Below are 17,904 nucleotides of genomic sequence, written 5' to 3'. Positions count from 1 at the left end.
GCAGGTGGAGTGTTGGCTGCCTGTCAAAATGCCACTGGCTTTTTTCCCTTGGGCCTGTTGCTTGGTTCCATGGGGAAATAGTGAGAGACATCTTTACCATTGATGGACATAATCTATTTACAAATGGAAAACAAAGTGATCTGTTTTCATACAAAGTGATGTTCTTTACCTTTGATGATAATTTACCTGCTTAAATATTGTATGGACTTTTTGTTTGCTTCCCCCCAAATTCACGTCACAATCCCAACCCTCAATGTGATGGTGTTAGGAGGCAGGGCCTTTGGGAGGTGATAAGGTCCTGCAAGTGGAGTCTTCATGATGGGATTAGCGCCTTTATAAGAAGAAGCCAAAGAACTAGCTTGCAGTCTTTCCATCATGTACGGATACGAAGAGAAGTCAACGGTCTGCAACCAGAAGAGGGTCCTCCCCAGAACCAGACCATACTGGCACTCTGACCTTGGACTTCCACCCTCCAAAACTGTGAGAAATAAATGTTTGTTGTTTAAGCCACCCAGTTTACGGTATTTTATTATAGTAGCCCAAGCTGCCTAAGACAAATATTTTTATTTGTATTGCAAAGTACTGTGTCCAAAGTAAAATTGCCCCATCCAATGATCTTTCAAATTGCTTTGTTAACTACTATTGTATATTTATTCTGCAACTTTGATCTATCAACATTCAGTGGTTTTGATGGTAAACTCTAAAAGAGGACCCAAGAGTATTATTTATTTATAGTTATCAGGCAGAGATGACAATGGTATAGCTTCCTTTAAATTTGGGAGGAACAGAGAAGGGAAAACAGATTTAAAAACCTTAACACTGAGAAAGCTTCAAACTTGAACTTCAGCTTCACATCTCAAAAACAACAGAAAGGACCAAGACATTATGAAGACACACATACTTTCCACTGGCTTGAAAGTCACGAGTTCATTAGTTTCATATTTTCCTTATAGATGGAAATGCCAAAAGTTTAACTTTAAGTATGGTTGTAAATACATAATATATGAATTACTTCCAAAGGACATGCAATTAATTACTAAGGTTCATGGACTCCCAAATTAATCTCTAGAATGGAGAAATGGTTAAGTTGCCAGAGCGAGCCATTTGACAACTCCTGTACTTAATAGATGCCTTCCTTCTTCAGTGAAAACAAAGATAGTAACATAGAAAATTGGCTTTTGGCCATCATAAATTTCTTCCTTTAAAATACATAAAGTTTAAGCTATTTTGGCAATTTATAAACCATAAAGTACTTGAAGACAACTTAAACATTTTCTGAAATGCATCAAGAGGAAGGGAAACTGAGAAGCATGCAACTTAGAAACCACAGTGTATTTTGACATGAGGTTACAAGTACAGTGGTTTGTTGTAGGAAACAACCAAAAGCACATAAACAGATGGTTTTAGATTTAATTCCTTTGTCATCTTGACAAGTCACTCTTTTAACCTGCTGAGGGCCCTCTGTGGAGCTCTGTACGACTGGAGCCATTCATAGATGGCTCAGATCAAAAGCCACCAACTCAGGCTACCAGGAGAGTGTAACTGCCAGGTCACCTGCAAAGCTCTGAATTTTCTGCTTCTCCTCTGACTCGCTTCTGGTTGGCTCTTCTCTGGAACAGACTCCTGATTCTCCATAAATCCCACTCCACCATCAAGGCTTGGCCCCCAGCCCCTTTCACGCCTGAACCTGGCTAGAGTGTGTCCTTCCTCCTCAGATAGACACTGTACCTCAGGAAGACTTGGGCGTTTTTAGGATGCAAGACAAGGGAGACATTAGGCAGGGCAAATGTTATGGCTGATAACAAGGCAAAGCACGTGTCTGCCATCTATAGAGGAGGAGGAGCAGCAGTCTGATCATAGCCTTGTTCCTGAGTCAGGTTCTCCTGGCCCCATCCTCACGTCTGCTTCCAGCTCTATCTGCCTGAACACTCTTAGGTCTAGATGGTCCCTTAAATGTAGTCAGGGAATACACAGTACTAACTTAAGAACCGGGGCATCTTGTTCCCCAGTCTCCAAGGAAACTAATGTGGATAGCAAACACACACTTCTTTTTCGTGAGGATGTCCGTCCCCCATCCCCATAAGACAGGCTTTTTATTTACTCCCACTTTTTCATCCTAACCAAGGAGAACCAGGTTGAATGCCCTGCAAGGTATTTATGTCCCAATTTTTAAAACGTATGTTTTTTATTGATTTCAGAGAAAGGAAGGGAGAGGGCGAGAGAGAAACATCAGTGATGAGTCATTGATCGGCTGCCTCCTGCGCGCCCCCTACTGGGGATCGAGCCCACAACCCGGGCATGTGCCCTGACCAGGAACAGAACTGACCTCCTGATTCATAGGTCGACGCTCAAGCCACTGAGCCAGGCTATGACCCAATTTTTTTTTTAAATTTATCTTTATTGTTGGGAGTATTACAGGTGTCCCATCCCCCCCATCATGACCCCCTCCACCTCGCTCCCACCCCCTCCCCAGGCCTCCACCCCTTCATTGTCTGTGTCCATGGGTTGTGCATATATGCATATAACTTCTTTGGTTAATCTCTTCGCACTCTCCACCTCCCTTCCCTCTTTCCTCTGAGATATGACTGTCTGTTGTCTGTGTCAATGTCTCTGGATCTATGTAGTTCATCAGATTCTTTTGTTCATTAGCTTCTTCTTAAAGAAGACCCGTCAAATTTTCCTGTAGTGCTGCTCTGGTGGTGATGAACTCCTTTAGCTTTTCCTTACCTATGAAGCTCTTTATCTGACCTTCAGTTCTAAATGATAGCTTTGCTGGGAAGAGCAATCTTGGTTGTAGTTCCATGTTTTTCGTCACTTTGAATATTTCCTGCCACTCCCTTCTGGCCTGCAAGGTTTCTGTTGAGAAATCAGGTGACAGTCGCATGGGTGCTCCCTTGTATGTAATTAACTGCTTTTCTCTTGCTGCTTTTAAGATTCTATCTCTAACCTTTGGCATTTTAATTGTGATGTGTCTTGCTGTGGGCCTCTTTGGGTTCCTCTTGTTTGGGACCCTCTGTGCTTCCTGAACTTGTAAGTCTATTTCTTTCCCCAGGTAGGGGAAGTTTTCTGTCATTGTTTTTTCAAATAGGTTTTCAACTTCTTGGTCTCTTTCCTCTCCTTCTGGATCCCAATAATACCAATGTTGGGCCTCTTGAAGTTGTCCCAGAGGCTCCTTATGCTATCTTCATATTTCTGGATTCTTTTTTCTTTTTGCTCTTCTGGTTGGGTGTTTTTTGTTTCCTCATGTTCCAAATTGCTGATTTGATTCTCAGCGTCCTCTCTTCTACTGTTGATTCCCTGTAAATTATTCTTCATTTCAGTTCATGTAGCCTTCATTTCAAATTGGTCCTTTATGATGTCATCGATTTTCTTAATTATTTTCGTCATACTCTTACTAATATCCTTGAGCATCTTTATAACCATTATTCTGAACTCTGTATCTGTTAGCTTGCTTGGTTCTATTTCATTTAGTTCCTCTTCTAGAGATTTCTCCTGTTCTTTCCTTTGTGACATGTTTCTTTGCCTCTGCATTTTGGCTGCTTCCTGGTGTTTGTTTCTATGTATTAGGTAGAGCTGCTGTCTCCTGGAATTTGTAGAGTGGCTTTGTGTAGTAGGTGTCCAGGAGGGTCCAGTGGCTCCGCCTCCCCAGTCCCCTGAGCTGGGCCTTCTAGGTGCTCCCCTGTGTGGGCTGTGCACTGTCCTGTTGTCGTTGAGCCTTGGTTGCTGTTGGCGTCCCTGGGAGGAACTGACCCCCAGGCCAATCGGCTGTGAGGACCCGCTGCAGCTACAGCCAGAGAGCTGCTGTGCTGGAGACACCCCCATGGAGCAGGATTTACTTCAGTGGGGCTTTGGTGTTCACCAAGTGCGCCCCTTGAGTGTCACTCGTGGATGTGGCAGGGTTGTAATCCAGCGTGGTCGAGTCTGCCCACCAGGTGCACTGTCCCTGGGGCCTCCCGGGAGGTGCACAGTCAGCCTGTGCCAGTGCCTTGCCCAGGGCCCCCCAGCATGAGCTACTCAGCAAACCGTAGTTGGCTGCTCCTTGTGCTGGGCCTGGAGGTGCCCAGGAGAGGCCCAGCTATGAGCCAGTGCAGCTGCCGCTAGTGCCAGGCCTGGGGCCGCTTATCAAGCCGCATGGGGCAGCTGCTGCTTGTCTGAGAGATTTTAGGAGAGTCCTAAGCATGAGGCTCGAGAGGGCACTTGGACAGAAAAGCCCCTGGAAATGTCCCGGATGAGCTGCAGGCGGGGAGGGCGGGGCCTCCGGGAATCACGGGGCGGGGCCAAAGGTGAGTCAGGCGCTGGCGACTCAAACATGGCGCCTGCCCGCCGGCTGTGCGGGGAGGACTCGCCACAGGAGCCATGGCCTCCGCCAGCCCTTCTGCCTGGGAGGAAGCCGCCCTCCGCCTCTCGCCCGGATCTCAGGCAGGTTAGTCCCTCCCCGAGTGTCCCAGGTCCTTTCCGGCCGCTGCCCGGCGCTGGGCTCAGAGGGAGCGTCCGAGTGAGTCCGCGCCGGGCCCTTGAGAGGAGCTGCTGGGGCTCCCGCGGCCTCCGCGACCCTCAGGGACAGTCCCCGCTGGTTTCACAGCCCGGAGTTGTGGGGACGTCTCTTCCCGGCCTGGAGCCCTGGGCTGGGGGCTGCTGTGGGGCTGGGACCCCTGCTCCTCCGGGAAACCCCCGCCGCCGAGATTCCCTCCCGGGTTTCCCCGCGGCACCGGGTCTGGGCCCGGCCGCGTCTCCGGGATTCATCCCCGCCCCGCCCGCGTCTCCCCCTCCTCCCGTCTCGGTGCTGCCTCAGCTCCCTGGTTGCGGGGCTTCTGTGCAGCCGGATCTCAGGAGGCTCTGAGGGATGGTGGTTCTGGGTTTTAGCTGTGATTTTGACACATTTGCGGGAGGCGGCGGGGCAGCTGTCGCCCGCCCGCCATCTTGTTTCTCCCTCTGGCCCAGTTTCTGGACGGGCGGGGATAAAGTTTGATTTGCCCTCCGCCTCTTGCGCATGTACTAAAATGAGCAGAGCACACCGGTGATGGAGCAGATTTACTAGACAGACTGTGGGAGCATCCCCTTCCTTGGAGCTTTGGGGTGCCAGGCCTCAGGAGTAGTTAGTAATGGGACAGGCCACCAGCTGTGTCTGGTGGAAGACTGAGCCCTTGACCCTAAGGAACACCGAGAATTATCCGTATCTTCTGAATACAAATAACAGTGTGGGAGGGAGAGGGCCAGAGAACACGATTGAGGGGAACTCAGAAGGTCACATGCTTTGGAGAACACCAGGACCGAAAATGAATCCATTTCACTGAGTTAATGTAATAAAGGAGAACAGGCAACCAACCCACTAACATAGTGAGGGGGAAGGCTAAAAAAGAGAAAAGTCCAGCTGGCGTGGCTCAGTGGTTGAGCATTGACCTGTGAACCAGGAAGTCAGGTTCAATTCCCGGTCAGGGCACAGGCCCGGGTTGCGGGCTCCATCCCCAGTAGGGGGCGTGCAGGAGGCAGCCGATCAGTGACTCTCATCATTGATGTTTCTATCTCCCTTCCTGTCTGAAATCAATAAAACATTTAAAAGGAGAGAGAGAGAATAAAAGTCTCAAACTCATGATGGGACTGTATGGAAAAAGGCTCGGTGACATAGGTGCCATCCATGCTGGTGACAATGAAATGACAATAGGGGAGTTTCACACTGTTTTAGGTTTTATATATTTTCCATCTTGGTTTGCCTCCCCCTCCCTGTCAGTTTCCTTTTTGGCTTTAGACACCATGGTTAATCTCATGTAATCACAAGAATGAAAAGAAAGCTATTGTTGCAGGTGGAGTCTTCTGTTAGGAAGCAGTGGTTTTGTGTGAACTTCAGTTTAAAACTGATCTCTTTCCCACACACAGACTAACTCCCCACCTGCTTCAGTGAGCACCACCTTCTATAATGGGCTCAGTGAAACCTTCCCTGGGTGGCTCTGGCCGGACTCTCCACCACACTCAAATTCGTATTCTTTCTCCTTTACCTCAATTTTTAAGCAGGTGAGTTAAGACCTGGTGCACTGCCTTGAAGATGACCCTAATTTCCGGTTGTAATGAATTTCTAACATGTTTGTCATGACATTTTGGTGGTGATGTTTATTTATATATATACCCCTTCTCCCTCTTGGTGATTTATATTATTGTTTTGGAAGAGCCCAGACTTAAACTGACAAGAGGCTTGAGTCACAGTGTCTCACAACGAGCACCCTTCGGAAATGTCTGGTAGGATCTTGAGGGGAAACAGAAATCATGGTGGCCTTGTGGTAGTTTTTGGACATCCCTAGAGCCCGCCAGTGGGCAGGGTGAGGTGGGCAGTTGCTTCCATACACAGAAAATGGCTCTCAGTGTTAGTCTGGCCAGTGGCAACCCCTAAGTCTAAGGCCAGACAGCAACAGCCAACTAGGGTGCCACACTTGTATGATACCGCTTCACTCCTCAGCAGCCGGGAAGATGCAGTGGTTCATGGATTCGCCGGCTTTCATAATAGTGAGTTGCATGAGTTGATATCTTGAGCAATGGACGTTTATCTCCATGAACCCATATCTAAGGCCCATGGTCCAGGGGGGCCAGGCTGGTAAGAAGAGTGCATGGGCTGTTTTGGAAATTAGAACTAGTCTGTTGTCCAGTAGCTACCAGGGTAACACTCCTGGGCCAGGTCCACATGGAGGCCCACCAAAAAGGATAAAAGGATTTTGTAACCAGATGGGAGTCATTAAATAAACTGTTTACAGTGCCCATCTTCCTCTCCTAGGTCTGCATGTCCCATGATTTCTTGTCTTTTGATTGAAGCATAGTAATTGAAACACCTAGTTAATTTATAACCTGCCAGGGATTGTTTTAACACATTGCTCTTGTCCATTAACACATCATGATGGTTTAATTTGTGAGATGATCAGCTCTCCAGAACAAGCCACCTAAGTAGGGAAAACACAGGCAGCGTATTCCGAATAGAGAGGATGGATTTTAAAATAATCACATGTTTGGCTCCTACTCCTGGGAGCAGGTTCCCAAAGGGAATGACAGGGCAAGAAGAGAGTGAGGAGGATCACAGGAAGAAGAGTGTAAGATGAAGTCACTGGTACTGAACAATGTTATTGAGTGGGGTGTGGTGGATAAAGAAGAAAGGAAATCATATTTATTAAGCAGCAAATGCAAATTAAATGATTCATTTATTCCATTAGATTTTCACATCACTTCTATGAGGCTGGTATAGGAGCTCCATCTTAAAGATGATGGGTCAACTCAAAGTTGAAGGTGGGATCAAAAGGGTTAAGTCAAATGCCCAAGGCCACAGAGGAATTAAATGGCCCTGCCCAAAACTGACCCTGTTCTGTGCAATCAATTCAATTATTTCTCCAGTTTTCCTGGGGACTAGAATAACCTAGGGAGCTTGGAAACCATGGAGATTCCAGGTCCACACACCAGAGATCCTGGTCTCTGGGGCCCACAAATTTGCATTTCTGGAAATAGCCCACGTGCTTCTGAAGCAGATGGTCTACAGACTCCAGTTGGGAAAGCACCGTGTCTTCCTTTGGGGTTCCAGAGACTGCTAATACAGGGATCACTTTAGCAAGGAAAGGCTGGGCCCCCAAGTGGCGCTCAATTTCTCTTTCTCCTTCTGTGTATAACCCTCAGTGCTCTTAACTCAGTGCTAGGGAGTGGAGCTGCACTTCAACTCAAATTGCTTCCCACTTGGCACTTGTTTTAGAGGGCTATAATTAACTCTATAGAATTGGCAGTTTTGTTCAGGGCTGGAATGTGAAGGCAGCTTGGACAAGTACACTGGGCAGATTTAGGTAGAGACAGGGGCACATGGCCAACTGATTTTCAATCCCATTAGTCCTGGTTATAGTTATGGTTTTCAGGATGTCTTTAGTGTAATTTTCTTAGTGTCTGAATTTGACCCTGACTGTTGTTACAGGTGTGAGAAGAAAATATAATAGATATAGTCATCTTTTAAAAAGAGTGTTTGTGGCTATTTTACCACATGCCTAGTGTGCTAATACAGATATATGTAGGGGTGTATGTTAAATGTTGTTTATTGATGAGAGGGCAATATAAAAAAAGGTTGAAGATCAGACACTATCAAATCTTTGTTTCGACCATTTATTTGCATTGCTTTTGTTTGGTGTCTCAAGAAGGGGCTGGCCATGCCTTGCCCTTTGCACATGTAGGTGCAGATCAGGGGTGTGGAAGATCCAGCCCTCGGGATCATGTGATCTGTCCCTGCCAAGGCAACCACAGGCAGAACTCAAAATTCAGTAAATGTAGGAGCTTTTTTCATAGCTAATTTTTAAGTTGATAATTTTGTATGGCCCGAGAATGATGTTTTAAATATCCAAATGCCCCTTGGCAGAAAAAAGGTTTCCCACCCTGGTGTAGATGAAAAACTGTGAGCAGCCCAGTGCTGCATTGTGTGTGCTAAATGCATGAGTAAATGAGCAGCTTTTTCCCCCCTGACATAATGACACATTTCCTCTTTTCATAGAACATGCCCCCAAAGTTAAACTGTTCTAAGTAGCAATGGAATCTCCCTTGGTTTCTCTCTCCCCTCCCCTCCCTCTCTCCCTCTCTCTTTCTCTCTCTCTCCCTCTTCCTCTCTCTCCCTCTTCCTCTCTCTCTCCTCTTCTCTCTCTCTCTCTGTCTCTCTCTCTCTCTCTTCTCCTCTCTTCTCTCTTCTCTCTTCTCTCTCCTCTCTTCTCTCATCTTCATCATCTCTGCCTCTGTCAGATTTCTGAATAATCTAACCACTAACTATTCTCTCCTGCCACCCCCCTCCCTCTGCAGCACATAAATGGTATCTTTAAATCTCACTGTGCCTTGGTAGCTTGAGGGTTAGCAGTCTTTTTAATCTTACTTTAACTGTGAACTCATGAAAACTGTTGTTGGGTGTGCATGATGTTTGGGTGTTTCCTGCCGGCTTCCCACAGACAAAGTTAACCAAGTCAAAGATGATGCAACACTATATAAAACATTCCACATACAGTGAATATTTTTAATCTTTTTCTTTTAGCATACAGTATCTGGGAATTTTCCTCTCCTAACCATTTTTGCTTTGTATAAAGTTTTTGCTCAACATTTCATGTGCTACCTTTATATTTTAAATATTTTTTTTTATTTAAAGGGTGACACTCAATTTGTTAGCTCTTCCATTCATTACATAGTCTCAATCATTGCTTGGCCTACTTTTGTTTTCTTTGGATTTAAGCCCATCTTACTTTCCAGAAATGTCTCAAATACCCAGAGCTCATTTCTGCAGGCTTTTTAAAAATATGATTTTTTATTTTCCACAATATTCTTGCTACCATGAGAATGCTGACCATTTCCTGCTTAAAATTTGTGAGGAAAGTCCCTTTTTGTTGTTCCAAGTTCTCACATATCCCCAGTTCTGCTTTTTCTATAATCCTGCAAGAAGAAAATCCAGAAGTATGGAGTGTTGCCAAATGTTGGTTTGCATGAAACTGTGTGATGGTTCTTAACCTGTAAGAATCAGAATTTAGTTCTTCCCATGCTTACCCCCCTCCTCTTTGATATTTCTACTGACTCTGGGTATAATTGGTCTCCACTGTCACACATAAGTTTATATTTTTCCAGATATGGCCTGCATCCCTGGCCTCTACCCTCTAGATGCCAGGAGTAACCCCCACCCCCAAGTTGTGACAACCAAAATATATGCCAAATGTCCGTTGGGGGACAAAATACATTGCTTCCTAGTTGGGAACCAGTGACCTAGGTGCAGGGTATGGATAAAAAGGAAAGATAATGGGAATTAAGCTTTGAATACTTCTAACCTTTTACAGCTGGTACAGGAAGGGTCTGAAAACAAAAAGAAGGAGATAGACAAGAAAACTAGGACTGCAGTGTCTAAGAAGCCCAGGAAGCAAGGAGCTTGAGGACAGCATCACATGCTGCTGAGAGGGAGATGAAGGCTTGCAAAGTTCCCATTTAATTTACAGAAATGGAAGTTACTGGTGGTCTGAGAATGAGCTCTGTTGGTAGAGGGGAAAGGCTAAATTCAGACTGGAGAAGGTTAGGAGGTGAGGAAACCCAGACAGTGTGTAGAGTTTTTGTTACTCAGAGTGGCCCACAGACCAGCAGTATCAGCACCTCTGGAAGCTTGTTAGAAATGCAGAATCTCAGTCCTACCCTAGACCTGCTGAATCAGAGCCTGCATTTGTATAAAGGCCCCGGGTTCCCAGGTGATTCCTACATACATTAAAATTTGAGAAACACTGCTGAAAGGAAAGTCTTTAAACCAGCTTGGTAGGGGAGGAGAGGAAACTTACATTGTGTATACAACGGGTTGCTACATGTGACTGCCTTAAATATATTTACATTCTATAAATATATTTACAAGAAGCTCATATAGTTGAACATTGTGGATATTTAAACAGGAAAATGGGCAATTTACAAACTAAGAAATCGGAACTCAGGTTGCACTCCTATTTTCCAGACACTTGGTAGATTCAAAATTTCATGATTTTATTAAAGTTTCAAGTACAATTGTTACTTTATACTTTTATCCAAGCAGTTAGTGCCCATGAACAGATGAAAATGTGTTACCACTAATTGGCTTTCATAAAAGAATATCTAGTATAATTTAGTGTAAACAGAATCTTAATGTTTATGTTAATGATTTTTATGCCAGTGGACATATATTACTCAACTACTGATTTTCATTTTTTCTCTCCCCCCAACTTTATTGAGGTATAACTGACAAATAAAAATTGTATATATTTAAGGTGTGCAATGTGATGGTTTGATATATGTCTACATTGTGAAATGATTACCACAATCAACTTCATTAACATATCCATCACCTCACACAATTACCTTTTTTTTCACGTGATGAGAACTACTATCTTAGTAAATTTCAAATATACAATACAGTATTATTCACTATAATTACCATTTTGTACATTAGATCCTCAGAATTTATTCATCTTATAACTGAAAGTTTGTACCCTTTGACCGATATCTCCCAATTTTCCTCATCCCCCCACCCCCAGTACCTACTAACCACCATTCTACTCTCTGGTTCTATGAGCTTCACTTTTTTCGATTCCACATATAAGTGAAATCATACAGTATTTGTCTTTCTCTGTCTGGCTTTTTCACTCAGCATAATGTCCTCCAGGTTCATCGATCTTGTTGCAAATGGCAGGATTTTCTTTTTGTGGTTGAATAATAATCCATTGTATATATACCACATTTTCTTAATTCATTCATCCATTAATAGACACTTAGGTTGTTTCCATATATCTTGGCTACTGTGAATAATGCTACAATAAACCAGGAGTGTGGATATCTCTACAAGATACTGATTTCATTTCTTTTGTATATATAACTTGTAATGAGATTGCTGAATCATATGATAGTTCCATTTTTAAATTTTTGAGAACTTCCATACTGTTTTCCCTAATGTCTATACCAAACTACATTTCCACTAACAGTGCAGGAGTGTTCCCTTTCCTCTACAACCTCACCTACACTTGATATCTCTTGTCTTTTTTATAATAGCCATGCTAACAGGTTTGAGGTGATATCTCCCTGTGGTTTTGATTTGCATTTTTGTGGTGATTAGTGATGTTAAGCATCTTTTCATATATTTGTTGGCCCTTTGTATATCTTCTTTGGGAAAATGTCTATTCAGTTGCTGTGCCCATTTTTTTTTTTTTTTTTTTTTTTTTGCTATTGTGCTGTATGAGTTCCTTACATATTTTGGACATTAACCCCTAATCAGATATGGTTTGCAAATCTTTTCTCTCATTCTGTCAGTTGCCTTTACATTTTGTTATTGTTTACTTTGCTGTGCAGAAGCTTTTCAGCATGATGTAGTCCCACTTGTTTATTTTTGCTTTTGTTGCCTGTGCTTTTGGTGTCATATCCAAGTGAAATAATTGCCAGGATCAATGTCAGTGAGCTTTCCCCCTGTTTTCTTCAAGGGGTTTTATGGTTTCAAGTCCTACAATTAAGCCTTTGATCCATGTAAACACACAGATGGGAGAAAACCCTATGCCATCAGTAACAAGGGTTGCAACCACAGACACAGATTCTCAGGCTGTGGATAATACCAGGATACCCCAGAAGGGAGAATATATTTATTGTGAGACAGTCCCAGAGATTCGGAGATCAGCTCCGCCACCTGTTACAGTGGTTCTTAACTTTGGTTGCACATTAAATTACCTGGGAAGGTGTAAAATCCCCATGACTGGGCCCCACCCATGCAGATTCTGATGTAATTGATCTGGGGTGTATGTAGCCTGGGCTTTCAGATTTTTTTAAAAAATATATCTTTATTGATTTCAGAGAGAGGAAAGGAGAGGGAGAGAGAGAGATAGAAACATCAACGACAAGAGAGTCATTGATCGGCTGCAGCCCGCAACCCGGGCATGTGCCCTGACCGGGGAATCGAACCCTGATCGCCTGGATCCTAGGACAACGCTCAACCTCTGAGCCACGCCCGGCCGGGCATGGGCTTTCAGATTTTAAAGTGCACACGTACATCCAATATGGGGGCAAAGTTGAGAACTCGATCTCTGCTGAGTGGTCTCAACCTTCATTGGCTTCACTGGCCCTGCCCTGAGCTCCTGGGTCAATATATATGAGTCCTGAATTTTAAATGAGAACCAGATGATCCCTATGCAAATAATCTAAAGACAAACTGTTGCAAAACCCTGCCCTTGACACAATTTATATTTATGTTTCTTAAATTAGGTGCTCAGTTGACTCTGGGAGGCAGAGTAATCTCTGAGAATGTCATCTCCTCTTTCCCTTTTCCTTTGCTCCCATTCAAACTGACATCAAGCTCTTCGCACATTGACTTAGGAGACAGTTGCAGGGCAAGTTCCTTGGATTTTGTCTTCTAAAGGCCTAATGGGATCAGGGAGTGGGAGGCTTGTGGAGGTAAAAGGACACCTGGGTCTCCAGGAAGGGCAAAGCGAGAGGCTGCTCCTCCACCCCTTTTGGGGAGAGGTGAAGAGGAAAGGGAGGAAAGGTAATAAGGGGGCTGCGCGGGTCTGTTGGTTCCGAGGGAAGAGGGAACCTGCCAACTTTATGTGGAAAATAATTAAGAAATGGATTGTGTATGTTCATGGGCGCACACACACGCACACCACCCTGGTGTGTCACTACATCAAACTGAGAACCTGCACCACCCATGGGAGACAAGGATCCTCAGTTCCCTGAAGGTCTGGGCGAAGCCTCAGGAGAGCCAGGTAAGAGGAAAGCTCAAAGACAGACAGGAAACTGAGTTATACAAAATAAAGCAGTCTTTCTGCACATTGCAGTTGGCTGTATTTCTTGGGTAATCTGGTTTTGTTTTGTTTTGTTTTCTCAAAATGTAACTCGGTAACAGGATATAGAATATACATGGGGCAGTCTGGGCTTTATTTCATATCACTTATAATTTTATGAAATTGACCCTTCTCTAGCTCATTTCTTAGTTAAAATTATCTATTCCCAAATGGGGGAGCAAAAGCTTATTGTTTCACGGTGTTTTCTTAAATCTTAAACACTTTGAGACCCATAAGGCAAATTATAAGTAAAAATTGCTTTTATTTGGAAACTGGGGCTGCCTTAAATGAAACTGCCCCCAAACCAGGAATAAAGCTTCTGTGCATGTGTAGATTTTATGAACTTTTACAGTAATTTAATATTTTGTGCTCCTTTAATCCTGTTCGAAATGCTGGACAGAGATCGCCACCTGGTGGCAGGATGGTTATTGACTCCTTTGCCTTTGGCCGGATCTTCCAAAAGTAATTTATGACCCTGAAGGCGTTTCTGAAGTTCCTTGGGGTGCAGGTGCAGAAAGGAAGAAACAAACACGGTTTCCTCCAACTCTAAAAGCACCATTTTGAGAGATGCTGAGATTGGGAAAAGAGGTTTAGAAGAAAAGAGGAATAGTGTGTTGGGGTGGGCCCAGGGAAGAGGGACACTGGGATTGTGGCAAATCAAATGAAGATCTCATTCCTCTCTTCCCTGGGCCTCAGACCTCCCAGATTGTTATGCTTTCAGCGTGCCCTCTTGTATTTGAATTAAGTGGCTGTCCCCCAAATCTTCTGCACATTTTCAACCTCTGGTATTGACACCACCCACCCCCACCAGATGTTCTCTCCCTCAGTACACAACCTCACCATCTACATCACAAAGAAATTGGAGGCCCTCCTATGAGCACATCTTCAAAGCCCCACCCCTCGACATCAAAATATGTTTTTTGTGACCATCCCTTGCACTGTCTCACAAAAACAAGATTCTTACCCCAAAGCCCCTATCCACCAAGAAATCTATCCTATTCTGCAAGGAAAGGTGGCCCTTCCTTAGGTGTCTCTTCCCCTCTGAAAGTTAAAACTCCACCCACCCCTGCTCCTGGGGTCATTCCCTTTCACCAAGTTGGGAAGTGCACTTCATCTGCTGCATAATCAGTCTCTTCCACTCTGCCGGTGTTCCTCCTCACCTGAACACACTTCTTTTAAAATTATTTTCTCTCCAAAGGTGTTTGTTGCAGCATTGTTTGTAATTTCAAAGAATTAGGCCAACCCCAATGTCAGCCAATAGGAGATTCATTAAATAAAATGTTACATCCATACAATGTATGCAACATAGCCCTTAAGAATAAGACAGATGTACACATACAAAACAGAATGCCAGGTGGAAAAAAGTGGTGCACAAAAGCACGTATATGATCCCATTTTTGTCAGAGGATTCTGTTTGTAATGGTATATCGGTATATACACAGGAAGAATCTTGAACATACACCAAATTGTTTAATATTGGTTACCTTTATTTTTTTTAAGAATTGTTTTTTTAAGAGATAGAGGAAGGGAGAGGTAAAAACAGAGAAACATCAATCGGCTGCCTCCTGCATGCCCCCTACCAAGGACTGAGCCTACAGCCTGGGCATGTGCCCTGACCAGGAATCAAACCGGCAACCTTTCGGTGCATGGGACAATACCCAACACTGAGCCACACCGGCCAGGACAATAATGGTTACCTTTGAAGAGTGGAAGTTGGACATTGTTCATCTTTTATGTTCCTCAATTTAGAAATACGTAATAATATTATAATCATGAAACATTTACATATAAAAAACTTCCCTTAATTCTACCAACATCAAATTTCGTGTCTTCCTTTTGTTTTCACCAGCATTTATTGACTGATAAATGCACAGGACCATGCTGGATGAATAAAACACCCCTTGGACACAAAAGGTTTATGGTCTGTAGAAAATGTAAGATGGACCCACCAAAATATAATCCAGGGCAGGATGTGACAAGTTCAGCAGAGCTTTTGGTTCAATGTGGGCAAATTACTGAACCTTTGCAAGCCTGCTTCCTCCTCTGAAAACAAAGATTATAATAACCACCCAAGATGAATGTGAGATGTAAAGGGGTACAGCCTTCGATGGGTGCCTGGCACAGCGGAGATCAAATACCACAAGAGGCATGGAGGGGCCCGGGGACTGAGAGAGCTCACATCTTCTGCAAAGTGGTGCCAGTTGAGATGGTCAGAACATACCAGCTGCATCCTACATGCTCACAAGATCACAGAATGCAAGCTCCCATGATTTACAAAGGCAGGGTGAAGTGGGGTCCAGCAGAGGCTTCTCCAAGAAGCATGGAGAAGATTGCAGAGTGGGGAACAGTTCAGGGCATTGTCAAGGAGCAAAGGGCAGTCATGTCAACTGAAGGGCAGGACTGAGGTCCAAGAGTTTTGAGAGGGAGGGTTGGAAAAGGATTGGATCTAAATCACAGGGAAACTTGCATTCCGGCTCAGGATCCATGCTTAGGGTGGTGGCTTGAGCCAAGATAATGGTATTCAGTGCACTCATTAAGGAAAGTGAATCTTTCGTCTTGAGGCTGGTGCTGAGTGGGGGGTGAGCCTGTCTGATCTCATCCCCCACTGCTGTTTAACCTTTATAACCTAGCTTTTGCCTCTACCACACTGTCAAAACTAGTCTCTTGAATGTCACCAGTCACCTTCTCTTTCCCAAAATTAAGAGACTTTTTATAGGTCCCTGTGATCATTCCATTGTTGGAATGTTGGATAGTGGTCAAGAGGACAGCTCTGGAGCCAAAGTAACCTGACAGTTTTAACCTCTTTGTGCCTTAGGTTCCTCTCATGAAAAATGGGAATCACCATAGTCCCTACATCATAGGGTTCCTGGGAGAGGTAAATAAGTTAATAAAGGAAAGGGCCTGAAACATAGTAAGTTAGCTCTACTTTAAGGGTCATCTGTGGCTATGCAATACTTCCTTTCTTCTCCCACTCCCTCCCTTGGTAAATCTTTTTACCAAAACATTTACCAAGTTTCTCCTATCCCACAGCCAGTGGGCTGGGAGCATGGGGATAAAAGGAAAAAGTGCCTGCCCTCAGGGAGCACCCAATCCAGAGTGGGTCACATGGTACTCACTTAATGAATGATGACGGTATTGAAAGAGGGATGCAAAGGATGGCTTGGCCTTTTGGGAGCACAGAACAGGAGGCCCAACCAAGCCAAGAGTGGGGCTGGTTCAGACCCAGCACCTCAGAGCTGATAAAGTCCAAACTGAGTCCTGGAGGAATCGAAGAAGGTAGCCACATTTGTGTGGAGGGGTGAGATGGGGTAATGTGAGTGATCAGAGGTGTGTGTGAGTGGGACTTGGAAGGGGAAATTTTAAAGACTGGAGTGTTGGGTCAGAAGGGGGACTTGGTTTTTGAAGAGCTGAGAAGGGAGACAGAGCTCATCAGAAAGTGACTTGTTCATAATCCTAAGAAAGTTAGACTCTATCCTGCAGGCAATGGAAAATCCTCTGAAGAACTATTGTAAAGGGAGGGTGGTGATGAGGTGCTGAGAGCTGCATTCTGGAAAAACCAGCTTCTTCCCCCTAGCCTTTGCCATACTGTTCAGTCCTGATTTGCCCCTTTCTCAGGTCACTCTTTCTCTGGCTCCTTTGGCAGCTCTATTTCTATCACCCTCATTAACAATGAATTTTCATAGAGCCCTCACTGTAGGCCATGCCCTGTGCAAGGCATCACTTCCAAAAATTCAGGTTGGTGGACCCAATGCACTAGTAGGTCAAAACATTGAGACACCGGTGCTCGGAGACACAGAAAGATTTATTCGATTTAGATGGGAGTACAAGATCTCTTATTCTTCTCTCTTAAAAAGCAAAAGTGGAGAGTTTTTATGTAGCTAGGGAGTAGGGGAGGGGAAGTTCCAGGGAACTGAAAGAGAAGTCTGTGTTTCTTTAGTCCTAAAATAATGCTTTTTTGTATCAGGTTCCTTGTGGCCCTGGAGTTATCTCCTCCTGCTTGACAAAGAAACAGTACATCAGCAACACAAAATTCTATCGTGAGAGCAAAGGGTGCTGGGTGGAAGAACCAAGATTCTGCAAAATATGTCATAATTGTATGTCAGTGATGTTATCTTTAAAGCAGAAAGCAGAAACCAGACATCTTGTGACTATTACCATTGTTTAAGCTATCATGGTTTTGTACTTAACTAGCTATATTTTTCTATTATCTCAGACCAAGTATACCTGTAAACATTTCTCCTGGAACTTGCTTTACAGGCAGGCCTGCAGAACATGACTAATATACTTTCTTAATCTTTGGCTATAAGCTATGTGACAACCAAAGCAATTGAAACATTCAGTTAAAGCCTATACTATGTCCTAGTTAAGGATTAAATTATTGAATTTTAGCTTCCAGAAATAGTAGGGGCATTAAAATCATAAGGAGCTCAGCTGCATGAATACTTCCTGAATGTTCATACCTTCTGCCTTTGTTCTTCCCTAGAAAAAGCTTTATCTCTCTTTTTGTTTTAAGCAAGAACATTCACGTTTTATTTTACATGCATTTGCATATATATGCATATAGAGAGAATCTTAACCTTTCTCAGTTTACATAGTCATT

Source organism: Miniopterus schreibersii, assembly GCF_964146895.1.
Source record: "Miniopterus schreibersii genome assembly, chromosome: X".
Taxonomy (NCBI): Eukaryota; Metazoa; Chordata; class Mammalia; order Chiroptera; family Miniopteridae; genus Miniopterus; species Miniopterus schreibersii.
Note: the sequence above shows the minus strand (reverse complement) of the source record.